The sequence below is a fragment of the Sitophilus oryzae genome, unplaced genomic scaffold (assembly GCF_002938485.1).
Source record: "Sitophilus oryzae breed Bouriz unplaced genomic scaffold, Soryzae_2.0 scaffold_1693_pilon_pilon, whole genome shotgun sequence".
Taxonomy (NCBI): Eukaryota; Metazoa; Arthropoda; class Insecta; order Coleoptera; family Curculionidae; genus Sitophilus; species Sitophilus oryzae.
In genome coordinates, this window is record NW_022146383.1 from 413,962 (window position 1) to 431,740 (window position 17,779).

Genomic DNA, 17,779 nt, shown 5'->3' on the forward strand with positions numbered 1-17,779 from the left:
GTATAGCGAAACGGTATAAAAGTATCGAGAAATTTCGTCCGTTTTCGATATTAAGCGACGTTTAATCCGGAAGAGCGACACCGTGTCTCGTAAAAGCCCGGAATCCCGGAGCAGACGGTGTAGAAAATTCGATCGAGAGTCTCGGGCGTCTAATAAAACGATGATTGGCTGGAAGGGGAACTGAGAGGAAAAAACGGGGAAATATCGTCAGGAAAAATTACATAAAGAAAAAAACGAGGAGAAAAAGAAAACGGTTGTCATATTCTATTAGGTTATGAGTGTCCACTGATGTCAATTACTTTGTTGTCATTGTTTATACCTTTAAATAAAGAGATTAAGGAAGAAGCATAATCAAAAAACTTAGATTGACCGCGACGCAATGGTGACCTAAAATGGTCGACATAATTTCCGGTTTATCAGTACCGTTCTAATTTTATTCAAAACGTGTAAAAATATGATGTGGGGTAGACGCAACAATTTGTTATTTTATTTTACGTTCTGTATAAATGTTGGTAGCTATTAAAATAGTTATAAAAAAAATAATTCTAATAAAAATAGATGTTATAATATTTATTTAATATCACAAACATCCGATACGCTACTGGAGCAGGTAAATCAAATTGACGTATATAAATTCTTTGTCGTCTAATCTTTGGCAAGTACCTAGTAAATAAAAACAAAAATGGAGGAAAAAATATGTAATTAGTTAATTTTAAGTGAATTTCATAAATGATCGGTTTACTAACCTTACCAAACCAAACCAATCTAAACGTCACAAAAGTATTAATTTTTGCGACGTGATTGACAATATAAAAAAGTAATTTTAACTCCTAGGCATAAAAGTACGATAATATATTATTAAACTGATATAAAGTGTCAAATTCAACGAGCGTAACCATAGTTCTTCGACATAGAATTACATACAAAGTATTACATTTAAATATTTTTATATGGATCGTTTGAAATTGTTTAAAAGTCATTTGTGGCGGATGAAAAAACAATAACTGGTTCTATTCGGAATAAAAATTACTTTTTTTGCCTCGACTGTATGTCAAACGTACAGCATCGCCACAAGAAGTGTCATTTTTACTCCTAATAAAACAATACATTATTTTTAATTTGATGATATGGAAATGTTACATTTCGGAAGCAACAAAAATTAATCCTACTTAAAGTTAAGAACATTAAACCAATTCAATAAAGGATGTCCAACCCTCAAAACTCTAACATTTTTTTCCCGAAATACACCGATTTTGTTTGGCAAGAAACACTTTTTAAAATCGCTATTTCGTCGCCAGGAGGAATCCCGGGAAAACCGTCTCCGTAATCAGTGATTTAGAAGGAATAAACAGGATCGGGCAAATCTTGTTAGGAACTTTCAGTTTTGCGGCGCGTTCACGGCCTGGGATCAAAGACTTAAATCCTTCTTTATCCAATCAAATCTCCTTTCCTTCTTCTTTGCTGCTTTTGCTCCCACGACGTTCCTTTTTAGTTTTTGCCGTTTGCATCGCAGCAACCCGACAAAGTTTCTCCGTGCTAAGTGATAACTTTACTTGATTATATGTTTATTTTAATCTTGTTTATTAAGAGAAGTTGCGATCGGGATACCGAGTCAAAGAGACGGACTTGAGGGAAATTATTTAGTTAGTAAAATATTTCGGTAAATATAGTTATAGATCAAGGAATAACCCGTTAAAGTATACATAGTTTTAACTGCGATACAGAGGATTTGTTGAAATTAATAGAAGTTTTTTTACTACCCAAAGTTCTTGATGGTTTATAAAGAATTTGAGAATTGTCTCATTGTTTTAAAATGTTAAAGAAGTACTAAATTTACTTAGTTCAATGCTACAGAAAGGGTGATAATAGTTATCGAAAAATCTGATACTTTAACAACAGCAAAAAATATGACGTTAATCAAAATTAATAATAACCATCTATCATTGAAATCGAAATTATATTGCCATAGAAACGCCTTTTTATTTTTAGGACAACCATATAATACTCCAAATAGGCCAACTAGATTTATTGATTTATTGATTTATTGACTTATTGATTTATTGATTTATTGATTTATTGATTTATTGATTTATTGATTTATTGATTTATTGATTTATTGATTTATTGATTTATTGATTTATTGATTTATTGATTTATTGATTTATTGATTTATTGATTTATTGATTTATTGATTTATTGATTTATTGATTTATTGATTTATTGATTTATTGATTTATTGATTTATTGATTTATTGATTTATTGATTTATTGATTTATTGATTTATTGATTTATTGATTTATTGATTTATTGATTTATTGATTTATTGATTTATTGATTTATTGATTTATTGATTTATTGATTTATTGATTTATTGATTTATTGATTTATTGATTTATTGATTTATTGATTTATTGATTTATTGATTTATTGATTTATTGATTTATTGATTTATTGATTTATTGATTTATTGATTTATTGATTTATTGATTTATTGATTTATTGATTTATTGATTTATTGATTTATTGATTTATTGATTTATTGATTTATTGATTTATTGATTTATTGATTTATTGATTTATTGATTTATTGATTTATTGATTTATTGATTTATTGATTTATTGATTTATTGATTTATTGATTTATTGATTTATTGATTTATTGATTTATTGATTTATTGATTTATTGATTTATTGATTTATTGATTTATTGATTTATTGATTTATTGATTTATTGATTTATTGATTTATTGATTTATTGATTTATTGATTTATTGATTTATTGATTTATTGATTTATTGATTTATTGATTTATTGATTTATTGATTTATTGATTTATTGATTTATTGATTTATTGATTTATTGATTTATTGATTTATTGATTTATTGATTTATTGATTTATTGATTTATTGATTTATTGATTTATTGATTTATTGATTTATTGATTTATTGATTTATTGATTTATTGATTTATTGATTTATTGATATTAATTTATTTTTTTAAAGAATTATTTTTCTGGGAAAAACATAAAATACGTTGTTTGTTTACTTTTTGCTGTTTCTATATTATTATAAAACTATTAAGTACGGTACGTATGACTGATGGACAGAATGAACTGGAATAACTGAAACCAACAGATTTGACAATTGTAATATGTTCTCTATATCTTTGTTTACATTTAGATTCAAGTATTTTCTATATATTTAAAAAGTTTTCTAAATTTGAGTATACTATTTTCCCATTATCTTTCGTTGTATTTCAATTCTATAAAATCTAATAGGTCACTGACTTGCAGTTGACATCATTTATTACAAATAACTTATACTCTTATCTTGCGTCGTGGCGTGCGTGACGTGATCTGTCAATTGGCTGAAAGATGGCGGAGTTCCAAAAGTAATTTTATTATAACTCCCGAAACTGATTGTTTTACCAAAAATTTTAACTGTTGATTTAGCCAATTAAAAATCAGTTTTCACCTGTTTATTTTTCTTTCGCATTTCTAAATACCAAATCGAAGCGAATGTTTAATTTATCCCAATCAGAACATTTCGTTCGGTTAATTAATAACAAACAACATTTAATAACCGAAATTGTCCAATTTTCTGTTTAAAGGTAAATAATAAATTTACGTTTGGCGCAAATAATGGACTATTAACTTTTCGGATTTAATTAAAATAAAACTACTTCGCTTTTAATTATAAACATTATATTAAATAATAATTTTAATTTATGGTAACAATTTAATCGCGATGCATAACAACAAAAGTAAATACGTGGGCTTTGTTATTATATTAGCTTTTGGAATTATATTAATTTCAACAGTTGTTAGTTAAATAAAAAATATAAAAGTAAACTATACAATTTTAAATCGATAAATCTTATGTGTTTTCTAAAATAATTCTCGATGACATTTCACCCGCTCATCGATCACAAACCTTTTTCCCGAGACCTTTTCCTATGTCTTGTGTGAAAAACAGAACAAAACTAGGGAAGAGATGATCGATAGTATTGTAAACTCTCCATATTTTGTAATGAAAAAGTAAAATAAAATGTTACTTGAAATATCAGAACTTCTAATAGGCAAATAAAATACGGGAATGAAATATATAATATTAACGGTATTTTTGATATGTATCGATATAATTTATTGATATGTGCAATGGTTTGAATTCCAAATATACAGGGTGGTCCGAATCGTATTTCGGATACTTCGGCAGTTTATTCTGCAGATAAAAATAATTAAAAAGTTCGTATAAATGTATGTCCTAAAATGCTTAGTTTTGGAAATACAGGGTGTAGAAATTTCATTTTTATTTCGATTTTTTCCAAATAATTTATGAAGTAACCACAATATTTGGATGAAAATTGGTGTCTGGGAATTTTTGACATGAGAAATTCGATTTTGATGTCAATATGACTCCTATTTATAGAGGGCGCCACCTACATGTGTTTACAGAGTAAAAAAAATATACATTCACTACGTTTTTTACGCAAAAAAAGTCTCTTGGTAAAAATCGCTACGAGTAATGATTCTCCAGATATTTAGAATCGAAATTATAATTACCTCTCATCATTGACATAAATTAAACATGTTGACTCAATAGTTATTAAATTGAAATAATAAATTTGAAATCTTTTTGTGCCAAAAGTTCAACAGAAACTGTTTTTCATAATTTTGTTGAAGAGAAATTTATGATTAATTTAAAAAAATTAAAAATTCCCAATTTAATCATTTCAGTCAGATAACTATCTACTAAACATGTTTATTTTTTGTCAATAATTATTTTTGTAATGACTAATTCCATTCTAAATATTTTGTAAACGGTTGCTCGTAGAGATGTTTACCAAGACACATTTTTTACATAAAAGGACACAGAATTGTATATTTTTTCACTCAGTAGTTTTATACAGGTACGGATGAAAAGTTATTACTCTTCAAAACAGTTAAAATACATGTAGGTGGTGCCCCTTACAAATATGAGTCATATTGACATCAAAATCAGATTTCTCGTGTCAAAAAACTTCCAGACACCAATTTTCATCCACATATTGACTTTACTTCAGAAATTATTTGAAAAATATCGAAATAAATATGAAACTTCTACACCCTGTATCTCCGAAACTAAGCATTTTAGGGCATACATTTAAACGAAGTTTCTTATTTATTTTTATCTGCAGAATATGCTACCGAAGTTTCTGGAATACAGTTCGGACCACCCTGTATATGCAAGAAAAATATAAAATTTTCAAAATTTTTTCCGCAAAAAAAGCCCATATCCGTGTTTCTGGGGTCGAACTGTACTACCAGTTAAAATACCTACTTGCACTTATTTCTGAGACACCCTCTACAGTATTGTGCATAAAACTATCGATACTTAAGAAATCGATAACATCGTCCGTCCCTAGACGAAAGTCGACTCTAGGTCGTGCGAAGAACTCCTAACCCCGAAAACACGCGCATTATCTTTTAATATTAAAATGGATTTTTGATGTTTCTGATTTCTGTTCAGATAATGCGGATATAAGGAATCCGCAGCCGTCTTCGGCAGAAATTTAATAAAAGTATTTTGCAAGTTGACGTGTGTGGGAACCTGCTCGCTGTCTCTGTGTGAGTGAGCGAGCGGCGAATCGATGTAAAGATGAAAGCTTTTTACGCGCCCTGCTTTTATACGTATAAATTTTTTACCGGTACTCCGGCCCTGGGCGGGCATTTTCCGATACAGAGCCGAGTTTGGAAAGGTTAAGTATTGGTAAACTTTTAACAAGTTGATAAAAGGAAGGCAGTAATGTGGTTCTCCTTTAAGGAAAGTTAAATTTTAACGATATTTATTAGTTTAAAAATACCGTTTGAACTTTTTTGTAGATTTTTTACTCAAAGGTTTCTCATTTTCTTTCGACTTGACAAAACCGAAACCATGTAGAGTGTAGTAATGTACGACAATCCTTTCTTTTGATTTTAATAAATATAACATAAATAAACATACATAATTTTGCATAATTTAAGTTTTTTATTTTACCTCATTAAGGAATTCTTATTAGATAGTAATTATTAAAATGAAGTTTCTGGAACTTTCTAGACTTTTCAAGGATCTTTCCTTTTATTTTTGAACAATAAATGATGGAGTTTTACCCAAGATGCATACAACTTATTTTAGATAGGAACTATCGCAAACAAGAAATGTCCATATTATCTGATATTCAAGCAGTATTAAAAGCAATCAGCATTATCATTTCGAAGTTGGTCAAAGAATGCCTAGTGAAGCTGAAAGGTTGATTCTCACTATACTTTCCGTTTCCATTCCATAACCATTCCATATCCATTCCATATCCATTCCATATCCATTCCATATCCATTCCATATCCATTCCATATCCATTCCATATCCATTCCATATCCATTCCATATCCATTCCATATCCATTCCATATCCATTCCATATCCATTCCATATCCATTCCATATCCATTCCATATCCATTCCATATCCATTCCATATCCATTCCATATCCATTCCATATCCATTCCATATCCATTCCATATCCATTCCATATCCATTCCATATCCATTCCATATCCATTCCATATCCATTCCATATCCATTCCATATCCATTCCATATCCATTCCATATCCATTCCATATCCATTCCATATCCATTCCATATCCATTCCATATCCATTCCATATCCATTCCATATCCATTCCATATCCATTCCATATCCATTCCATATCCATTCCATATCCATTCCATATCCATTCCATATCCATTCCATATCCATTCCATATCCATTCCATATCCATTCCATATCCATTCCATATCCATTCCATATCCATTCCATATCCATTCCATATCCATTCCATATCCATTCCATATCCATTCCATATCCATTCCATATCCATTCCATATCCATTCCATATCCATTCCATATCCATTCCATATCCATTCCGTATTTTTGATTGTATTCATGCTATATGTATGCTTCCGTTCCGTATCAGTTTCATACTTTTATTGTAGAATTTATATCATTACGAAAGTTTTATTTTAAAAATTTGTATCTTTTGAAGAAGGTAATAGATTTAATTAAGAGGTAAAAGAATAAATAATTATCAGCAAAACATCATGTTCATAGAGCTGGTACAAATGTAATAACTTGCCAACGCTGTTTCTCATACGTTTCAGTCCTTCCGCCAAAAAAATGTATGGAAGGAAATGATATCGAACGGAAGGGAAGGAACTAACCACCATAGAACCGTCTCAGATACTGACTTTTGTCAGAGCTCTGAGACTGCATGTTGAGTTATAACTCTAGAAAGTGGGATACAACAGGTATTTAACTGATTAACTTCCAATAATACAATCTACATCTACGCCAAATTAAAATAAAGAATAGTTTTAGTAAGAAATAATATACAATTGAGAGAAATTCAGAAAATTCTTTAATATAAAAAAGAAACTGCTATTTTTAAACACATCTCTAGTGAGAAAAATATTGTGTATACTCTAACGCTCGGCGGTTCTTTTCAATCCGAAAATATTAAATTTCAAACTCGATGCGGCGCCATTCTCTATTTTTGCGCCAATTGAAAAATAGAAATTGTTTCATATATCTCGTTGGTAAACATGACGACGACGGCGCCATCTAAAGAACGAGAAAAAAAGACAGCCGACGAGTTGAGCAGAGTGAAACGAGAAATAGCTGATATTGTGTTCAATTTGAAAATCTGTTCCGTTTTCCGTTCTGTTGCACATCCAGATTTTCGACTTCGATTCGCAGATTTAAGATATAAGGTTTTATTTTTTTATTGAATTATTTTTTTTCTACACTTTTTTCGTCTGAATATACTTTAATATAAAATGTAAAAGAGCGCGTTAAATTACATGTTTATATTTTACCGGGTGGTGCATCGTCGTTGGAAAGAGACAACCAGAAAATCCACCTATATATTTTTAACTGATTTGAAAACTAATAACTTTTCGTCCGTACCTGTATAAAACTACCGAGTGAAAAAATATACATTTGCGACGTTTTTTATGTAAAAAAGGCCTCTTGGTAAAAATCGCTACGAGTAATGGTTCTCGAGTTATTTGGAATCGAAATTATCAATACCTGTCGTCATTGATATAAATTAGACATATGTTGACTAAATATTTATTAGACTGAATAATGAACTTGAAATATATATTTTTTTTTCACGGAAATGTATATTTTTTCACTCAGTAGTTTTATACAGGTACGGAGGAAAAGTTATTACTCTTCAAAACAGTTAAAACACATGTATGTAACCCCCCTACAAATAGTAGCCATATTGACATCAAAATCAATTTTCCCATGCCAAAAAACGCTCAGATACCAATTTTCATCTAAATATTGACGTTACTTCAGAAATTATTTCGAAAAAATTGAAATAAAAATGAAACTTCTACACTCTGTATCTCCAAAACTAAGCATTTTAGGACATACATTTATACGATTTTTTTTACATATTTTTTTTGGACCACCCTGTATGGTATAGATATTTTCCTTGATTTACTAGTTTACTACTGTAGAATACGCTTCACTGATCTAAGTATTGCATATGTTGATCAAAAAAATAAATTTTGGCTGGTAGTTAAAAAAATGTGCAGTAAACATTTCTAAAAATTTTGTCCTGTTACAAATGGACAAACATTTTTTTTCACGATTGATTTTCAATGTTAAAAATAGCACAGACTACGAAAGAGTAACGAGAAATGGCTTATATTGTGTTCAGTTTGAAATCGTTTCCGTTCTGTTTCAGATCCAGATTTTCGGCTTCAACTCGCAGCTTTACACAAATTTCTCGGAGGCGCTGCACAAAGCCCAGGGGATTGTCGTTGTCTCTCTTCTGCTGCAGGTAATTCTTTAACTTTATTTTCAGCCGTGTTTTATCCCCGGCTAGCGCAAAGAGAGCGTTTGATTGAAGTATGGATGCATTAGAAAGAGTTTGCAAACGCGCAGTTTTACTGGATTTAGCCAGAAGAAACTTTTTCTTCGTACAAATCTCTTGTCATTAATTAACTGTATTTTCTGTTATTTTGATAATGTAATGCTAATTTACTAAGGTTATTTTTTCTGCCATTGTACAGGTTGTCTTATTTTCGTGTGCTTTATGGGGTTTCTCGTTTATGAGTAAAACTACCAAAACACCCTCTACAGTTTTATTATATTTTTTTACAAATCTAACTGGCTCTAACTCTTTTACTTTTTGAGTATTTGAGACAATTCATGAAAAAACTAAATTTTTAATAAATTATTAATACGTGCCAGTAATAATTGCAATATTTCCCTGTTTTAAATACCGCAGTTTTATACTTCTTTTGATATTTATTTAAACATTTGCATAACACTTCTTAATTTATAACCGAAATAATATCTTTGTTTAATTAAAATTTCGCGTCGTCGCCGAAATCTATTAGTTTGCATTATAATAGCCAACCCTTTTATAGGGTTATAAATAATATAGTATATCTTTGGGCCGTAAACATTACAATCCGCTGATGAAGGAACGTTTTAAAGCCTTTCGGAGAGAGCTTTATGCAGTTTTAATAGCTTCGAATTCGACTTCTAATTTCCTGTGCAGGTGCCAATAATTGATTTCTACGGAGAGCGAATTAGAATAATTTTGAAAGTTTGGTAGAATCAAGAATTGTTAAGTACTTACTGCGTTTAATTATATTTTAAGTTTTTAAGTAATTATATTCTATTTTAAAAAGAATTTAAGACACTCTAATGTCGATTTTTTATTCATATTTTTGTGTTAGTCTAATCATTCTGAACCAACAAAATCGGTCATAAAAAATCTTCGATAAATGATAAAAACGAATAAATTATAAATGACTTTCAAATGCTGGTGAGTTATGAAAAAATAGAAAACAAAAATTCTCTATAAACGAACATCTACATTATGGAGTTCATTTTTAGATGTTAAAATAAATTACATAAAAACATACTAAATTTAAATATATGGTTAGCAGAAGAATACAGTTAATAAAATGATTAAAAGATGTCAAGAACAATACAGTTCCGAAAATACTCTTAAATATAGATTATCTGTCTCTTATTAGTCAAGCAGTCTTAAAAGCGATCAACTCAGTAACCATAGAAAAGGAGCAAACACTCCTCTAACTGCACTAGAACTCTTCTGCTTTCCAAATGGAAGTCAACTTACAGCGGAACTCAAGATCCTGGAAGACTCCATCCGTAACCTGGAATGGTAAATCTCCAACGGTCCAAGACACTCGAAGAAATCTCTCAGAACTTACGACCGAGAAAAATCAAAGATTTTCCTTGATTTAAGTAAGAACAATCTTTAAATTGTCATTGGGTTTTTTAAACATCTCCTTAACAAACACATCAGTAGATTGAAGCTAATAAATAACGGATTCTGTGGGAAAAATGGGGAAACCCCAATCGTTCTGCTTCCCAAGTTGAAACCAACTTATAGCGGAACTCAACCACCTGGAAGACGCCATTCGTAACCTGGAATTGGAAACTCTAACGGTTTTAGACACTCGAAAAAGTTTCCCATGATTTACGACCAAAAAAAAATCATAGTACATTATTCTAAAACTACCAAGAAAAAGACCTCAAATGGAATCTCAAACTTTAGTGAAATCAAATCTAAGTCTGTATTAAAAAATTAAAAACGATGTGAACTAAGAATTTGACTTCACCTTTAACTAAATTTCTTTAGTTTGTATTGAAAGTTGTCGTTATATTAGGCAGAGTAATTGGCAAGCATTGACAAAAATTAACTTGTAAATTATGTTGGGAATCACGGGCAACAAGAGGACCGTTAACCTTAAGAGACCCTACCTGGAAGCTAAGCGGAAAATTTCGCCTTCTTATGCAAATGGAACGGTAGTTTAAAGTTTGAGACCGGCCCTAAAAAGCGGTGTAATTATGTAAATTTTTCGCCTGTAGCTACACTTAATATAATTGGATTTTTTATTGTAATAATAACTGGCCGCCTGCGGTGCCCTGTCCTCAGTACAACAAGAAACTCTAAAAGTTTAATACTCTTTTCGGTTGACTACTCAGTTTTTAGAAGTTTTTTTAATGTAAGATGACGCATCCTTTTGGAGATACGTATACTGTTTTATTTAAAATAAAAAAGAATTAAATTAGAATGGAGTACAAATGGAAAAACTAAATCATATTCAAATTTAGAATTCCACTTTATCTAAAGAAGACAATATTCGTCCAATGTGTACTACCAGTGCATTTTAAACCTGAACACATAAAATGGACATTATAAGAAAACTGCAGGTCACATAACGCTGGACGGAGTAAGTAATCCTGGGAATAACCAAGAAACACAGTAAAAATAGAGTAAATACGACAAAAGACCAAGGTAATAGATGTCATCTACAGAATCAAATCCCTCAAGTTGCCAGAGGCAAGACACCTGGCAAGAAGGACGGACAACAGATAAACTACAAAAATTATAGCATAGTACCCACGAGGAATTAAGGGACAACAAATCTAATGATAGTATGAACAGAGACCATGGTCAAATTCCTTCCAGTCCTCTGTTCCTGTTGCTCTGTTTCGGTAAAACACTCCTTCATAATAGCTGACTATTTTATAATTACAATCATTGTTGATGGTTCCGTACTATTTCTACCTAGAGAATTTCTACCTAATTCTTAAAAGATTATTTTTTTTTAAATAAAATACTTGATTTTTGTTGTTATTACTAGAAATAAACGGCGTTTTAATTGGAAACCAAATGGGTTCAAGACACAATAAATTTCTAATTAATTTTAAGAGACTTATCTCTAAGAAAACAATACCCTTACCTACGTTCTAACGAGACCTAATTACGCTCCGGAACGCTTACCGTGCCTCCTCGCAGTCACAAAAACGCTTATTATTAATACGGAAGTGCAACAACAAGGAACAATAACTTTTAGAGGGAAGAGCGACCGAACTTATAACGAGGTATATAGTTAGTGTTATTCGTTTCGGAGAAATTTATAGAAATTTGCTCGGCCCAAGACTTTGTCTTGCTCCTCGGTAATTTATAGCGATTCCGCAGATATAATTATAAGTTCCGCGCCGCTCCTTGCTTTTGGGAAGCTTGCCGGAGATATTGTTTTGTTGGAGGAGAGCGGCTTGGAAATACAAGAGGGAGGAGTGGTAGAATACGGTGTTTATAATTAGGAAAGCCGTTCAACGTTTACCGTTTTGTCAAATTTGACTTGTGTACCTGACGGTAATTTTGACTGATTTTTTTTAAGTGAATAATGGTATTTTAATTTTAAAATATTTATACCTTATGACATGTTAATATTTTTTAAAGGAATACTCCTTGGACTTATCCTAAGAAAAAAAATCATATGAATGAATGTCCTAAACATGTTAACTATTGAGATGGTGTAAAATACTTGAAGAAATGTATTTATTTTTCTTTAAAGTTTTATGTTCTCTAGAGGACAAACGAAGCACTTTTGTATAGAGGTAAACTGTGTCCAATGAACTTATTTTGGTTCCAAAAATACGTAGTAGTTCCATGTCCACGGAATATTGGGACACCCTGTATATGGATATATTGTTAAAATACTTTTAAGTTGCTTGTATCCTAAACTGCTTCTCTTATTTGACTTCTTGTAGATAATTTTTTCTGTAAGACAATAAATAATAAGTTTTGAAATGAAAGCATCCATTAATCCTGAACTGAATCAGTGGGAAAATATAAAATATTTGGAAACAATAAATATGCAGAAAATAAAAATCCAAACTTAGGAAAAACGGAACCCTTTTTGGTATCATCCCGCATATATAAAAACAAACAAACAAACTAAAAAAATCAACACACAAAAATGCGTATTTTATTTGAACACTGTTGCTGTTCGGTTTGTTATAAATTATAATGTTCGAAAAATGTCACGTAGTGCCAACATAATTTAGGGCCGCACGATAAAAAACAAATAGTTTATTTGCCCTGTTTACATGACGAGCTTACGTGCGATTTTTCGAATATCGTGTAAAAAATTTACTTGAAATTGAATTTTTCCCAAACATCATATAGATAAAGCTTAATTTTGTATTGCAAAAATAATATTAACTTAGCAATTGCATGAAATATTTATTTTTTCTTATCTTAATTTTACAGTTGGGAGACCTGTCAAATCCTGAGCTAAGAGTACTGACAGATATGTTAACTAAAATCAGTTACGGAGGTAAGTAGTTACGATAAAAGTCTTCTTAAAAAACATTGAAATGGAGAACGATTTTTAAGGAATAATTTCCATTCTTATTTTAGGAGATGAGATTGAAGTCAAACGACTGTCAGTTAGAGGTCTTCTGCCGGAGACTGACTATTACATGACGTATGACGGGTCGACTACAATGCCAGCCTGCCACGAAACTGTCACATGGCTTATTTTAAACAAACCTATTTATATTACAAAGCAACAGGTAAGTTATTACTCTATAAGTAGTATCAAAGTTGCGTATCTTTGTTTTGTACACTGAAGCTTCATTCAGACCTTCGAAATTAGCGAATCAAATTAGTGGTTTTAATTATACTTTATACTTTTACGATCATTCACAATGTCTAAATATACAATTAAAATTAATAGAATATCCTAGCAACAGCTTGCCATAGTCAGTTTTACCCATAAAGAAAGCCTAATAATTATCTTATAAAACAAAAAACTTTTCATACTTAACTACAATTTTTCTTGACAGCTCATCAAAGGCCAAAACATCATTAATCGGAAATTTTAGAGTATAATTAGTGATAAAAGTTAAAAGCTTGTTAACTTTTTCTACTAATTGAAAATTACTACTACTAATTTTGACGTTCTAAAGTCTACGCTAATTGAGACTACTAATTTATTTCACTAATTTCCAGGTTCTGATTAAAGCTTAATGTTTGGTAATCTGACTGAATTACACAATTATTAAAAATAACATGCAAATATTTTGAGTTAAATTTGTTAAAAAAGTATCCACCCTTTTTCCTACAAAATTGCTTAGTTTATAAACATATTTTAAACAAATTATCTTATCTTTTGGGGTGCGTCCGTATATCAGATGGCCTTTAATGACCGGACTCATCTAATTGAATTACGTTCTGTCAACAAGCTGAAGAGAAAACATAGTATAGTCGCGGCGCAAGCAATTTGTTAAAGTGCAAAGCCAAAGAAACGTGAGATAAGGATCTGGGGTCGTAAATTACCATTATTAATGTCTCCACGGCTCTTCGCACTATAATTAATTTCAAAGTTTTTAATTGTAAGCTGTGAAAATAACCAGGTATTCGTCTTGGGCTTTTCTTTCGATTGATTTTTCTCACTTACAAGTCTACCCTGGAATAGAATGTAAAAAATAAAGTCTAATAAAAATGAGTCAAAAAAAACTGTATGTACAGTCCATCCAAATAAAATTTGGAATTAAGTATAGAAAAAAAATATTTCATAATTTAAAACAAAACGTTAAATATTAAAAATTAATTTAACATTTTTTTCTCCCCCAGTGAGGTTTAAAAACAACGGCCACGGACTTTTTTCTTTTCCTTTTTCGTATTTTCGATATTTTTAATCTGGCGCCTTTATCGATCCCGGTAATTGAATAATGAATTAATTAGTTAATTAATTAATATTCTCGTCAAAAATATTAATGTCGAAAGCAGCTGTTCGAAACATATTTTTTCACCCGCCTCTGGTAATTTTATTAAGAAAACTTTTGGCGTGGCGTGTTTGGTTATCTAAAATCGAAGGGTCTTTATCGGAGTGTTTTTTTTTCGAGTTGATTATGCGTATAAACTTTGTAGAAATATAATTATTTAATTAAGAAATATGTAATTAAATAAAAAAATAAAAAATAAAATAAATAAATAATAATCAAAGGAAATAAAAAAAAATTAAATAAATAAAAAAATAAAGACTAAATAAAACAAAATAAAAAATAGTAAATTTTTTGTCGTCAGTTTTAATTTTTTTTTTAATTTTTATAAGGAATTTAAACAGTTACTAGCTTGTTAGCTAAATGTTTAAATAAAAGCCTTTCGCGCTTAAAATCCAAGAAAAAAAAGTTAAAACGTGGAAAAAATATATTTTTAAGTAAATTTCCGAGGTCTATCTAAAAAAGCGGAACATGACGAGGAATTTTACGGTCTTTTGCCTCGAAATAAAAATTTTAAACGCCACCGTAAATATTTCTTTAAATAGACCTTTCCTCTGAAGCTCGTAACTCATAGACTTAATTAGTGGTTAGGACTAAAAACTTCTAACCGTTTTTACATTTGAAACATTTTTTTTGTATGAAAATTTTATATTTTTATACCCCGTGTTACGTCGTCGATTTGAACATAGGAAATCTCCATGTAAATTTTAAAAGTGTAGTATAACAACCCAGGATCGTTAAACAACGAGCTTTACAAGTTCTTATCTTGTAAAGAACTAAGTTCCCGTTTTAGCAGGCATCATCAACTTTATTCTTTTGAAAAGGGACTTATTACCGAGTGTATTGCTCAACGAATCTCAAAATACATTGCTCGTTACCGGTACTTCTGAATTGAACATGTTTGTTCAAACAAAATAAAGTTTTGTTTATTTTCTTGTACGTAAAATATCATAAAGATGGGTATTACAAAACGCGGGACACTATTGCCAGACAACGGCAAACAAACGTTCCCATTCAATCCAACGCAAAAAGTGCTTGGCTAATCCAAATAAAATGCTGTTAGCCCAACAGCTTAACATCCGCGTCGACACTATGCTTCCTCTCTTAATTGCCAGTGACGTAATCGGATTTTTGTCACACCTCTCACCCCCACCTCGCGCCATTTTTTCACAGCCCGTGACAGTCACTAAAAAGCCTACTACGGCGAAATTATTTTTTTATGGATTTGTCGGCGCTTCTGTCCCAATGGCACTGATTAATCGTTTTTTGTTGCTCTAATAGTTTTTCGCAAATGATAAATAATTGCTCGACGGTAATGTTTTTTTTTATTTTGATGCGTTTGTCCGGATTTCTCCTGTGTGTGTGTGTATGTGTGTGGGAGGACGATTGATTATTTTAGCTTATAGGGTGTATAAATCTCGGTGAAAGCAAAAAGTTTAAACTTTTCTAAACTTCTTACTAAAACGTAACTCGTAAACTTTCGTCACTATAACTTTTTCATTGCTTACATAGAAACTAGAGTTATCCTTTAAAGAATCTTTAATAAAATTTAGCTGGATCATTAGATCAAAACTTTACTTAAATGAAATTGTAATAAAAGTTAACGAGAGGGATATCAACTCAACCGACAAATAACACCTTAAAATGTCTCCCTAGAGCGAAACAAACGTTTTGGGTGATAATTTTTGGCAGGAAATACAAACCCCACAAAAACTTTTCTTATTCTAAATTAACAACCGTGTTTTTTTAAACTTTAAAACGTTTTTAATTATAAAACATTTTTTAAAGAAAATTAAAAATATACTCAAAAAATATGTTAATTTCAAGTTTTCCGTTGAATAAAAATAACAAACAATAAAATCCAATTAAACTTTAAATAAAGCCATAAAACTAATTATTAACAAAAGCTTATCCTTCACCGCATCGAAACGATCTGTTAAACAGTATTGTTTCTTGTACGTGATTATCTCGAAAATCGAAAATTTCCCGTACCTGCATTGTTTCGCCACTACGTAGGAAAAGTCATTACTTAAAGGTTAAATTTATATAATACGTAAAGTTAAATTAAGTTTAAAATTGGATTAGCCGATTTGTAGATCCCGCCGCCTGCGGGGAAAACTCGTAATATATAAAATCAATTTTGTTCGCTTTTTTGCCCTTGTAAAATTCATTTTTCTAATGTACCTACGATGAATACTTGGATTATATTTTAAAATCACTGTATGTAATTTATGCATTTAGTATATTGCATGTTATGACATAATAGAACTAAATGTTAAACAAAAGAGGAAGGATCTAGGCGATTTTCAAAAACAATAACTTAATGATCGATTCTTATTCTTTTTGGTGCGATAAATGCCATGATCTAATCAATATTTTTTTGAGAAACACCTTTACACCACATACAATTTACACACCTAACCATCAATAAAGTTGGTCGAAGAAGCTGAGCAAATTAAGCAAAGAAAATAAAGTCATCTTACTCCGGGTGCCAGCTCATCAAGGGATATAGAAAGCAATAAAAAAGCAAACGATCTAGCTAGAAAATGAGCGAACACTCTACTAACTGCGCCAGAACTGTTTTGCTTTCCAAGTCGAAACCAACTAAAAGCGGAACTCAAGAACGTAGAAGACTCCATCCGTAACCTGGACTGGTAATCCTCCAACGGTCTCGTCTAACACTCGAAGGAATTTCGCAGAATTTACGATCTAGAAAAATTAAAGATTTTTCTTGATTTATGTAAGAACAATCCTCGGGTTGTCATGAGGTTTTTAACAGGACACTGAGACGACAAGAACGATATCGAAGTTGGAGAACTAGCCTCGTCTTAGATACTGGCCTTTTTCAAAGCCCTGAGATTGTATGATGAGTTATAACTCATTAAACTCAAGAAAGGGGAACTTAATAGATCGGTAAGAACGCGGTGATCAGCACCCCTCTAATATTCTACATTTTTTTACATTCTACTAACAAAAGCATTCTGAAACGATAGAGAGAAGTCATTAAAGAAATTATTAAACTTAGAGTATTAATTTTTAATATTTATTTGGCAACGGACGGTGCTATAACTATCTAAAACTTCTTTTGTAAATCCGAAAATAAATACAATGAAATGTCGACTTCACAGTATT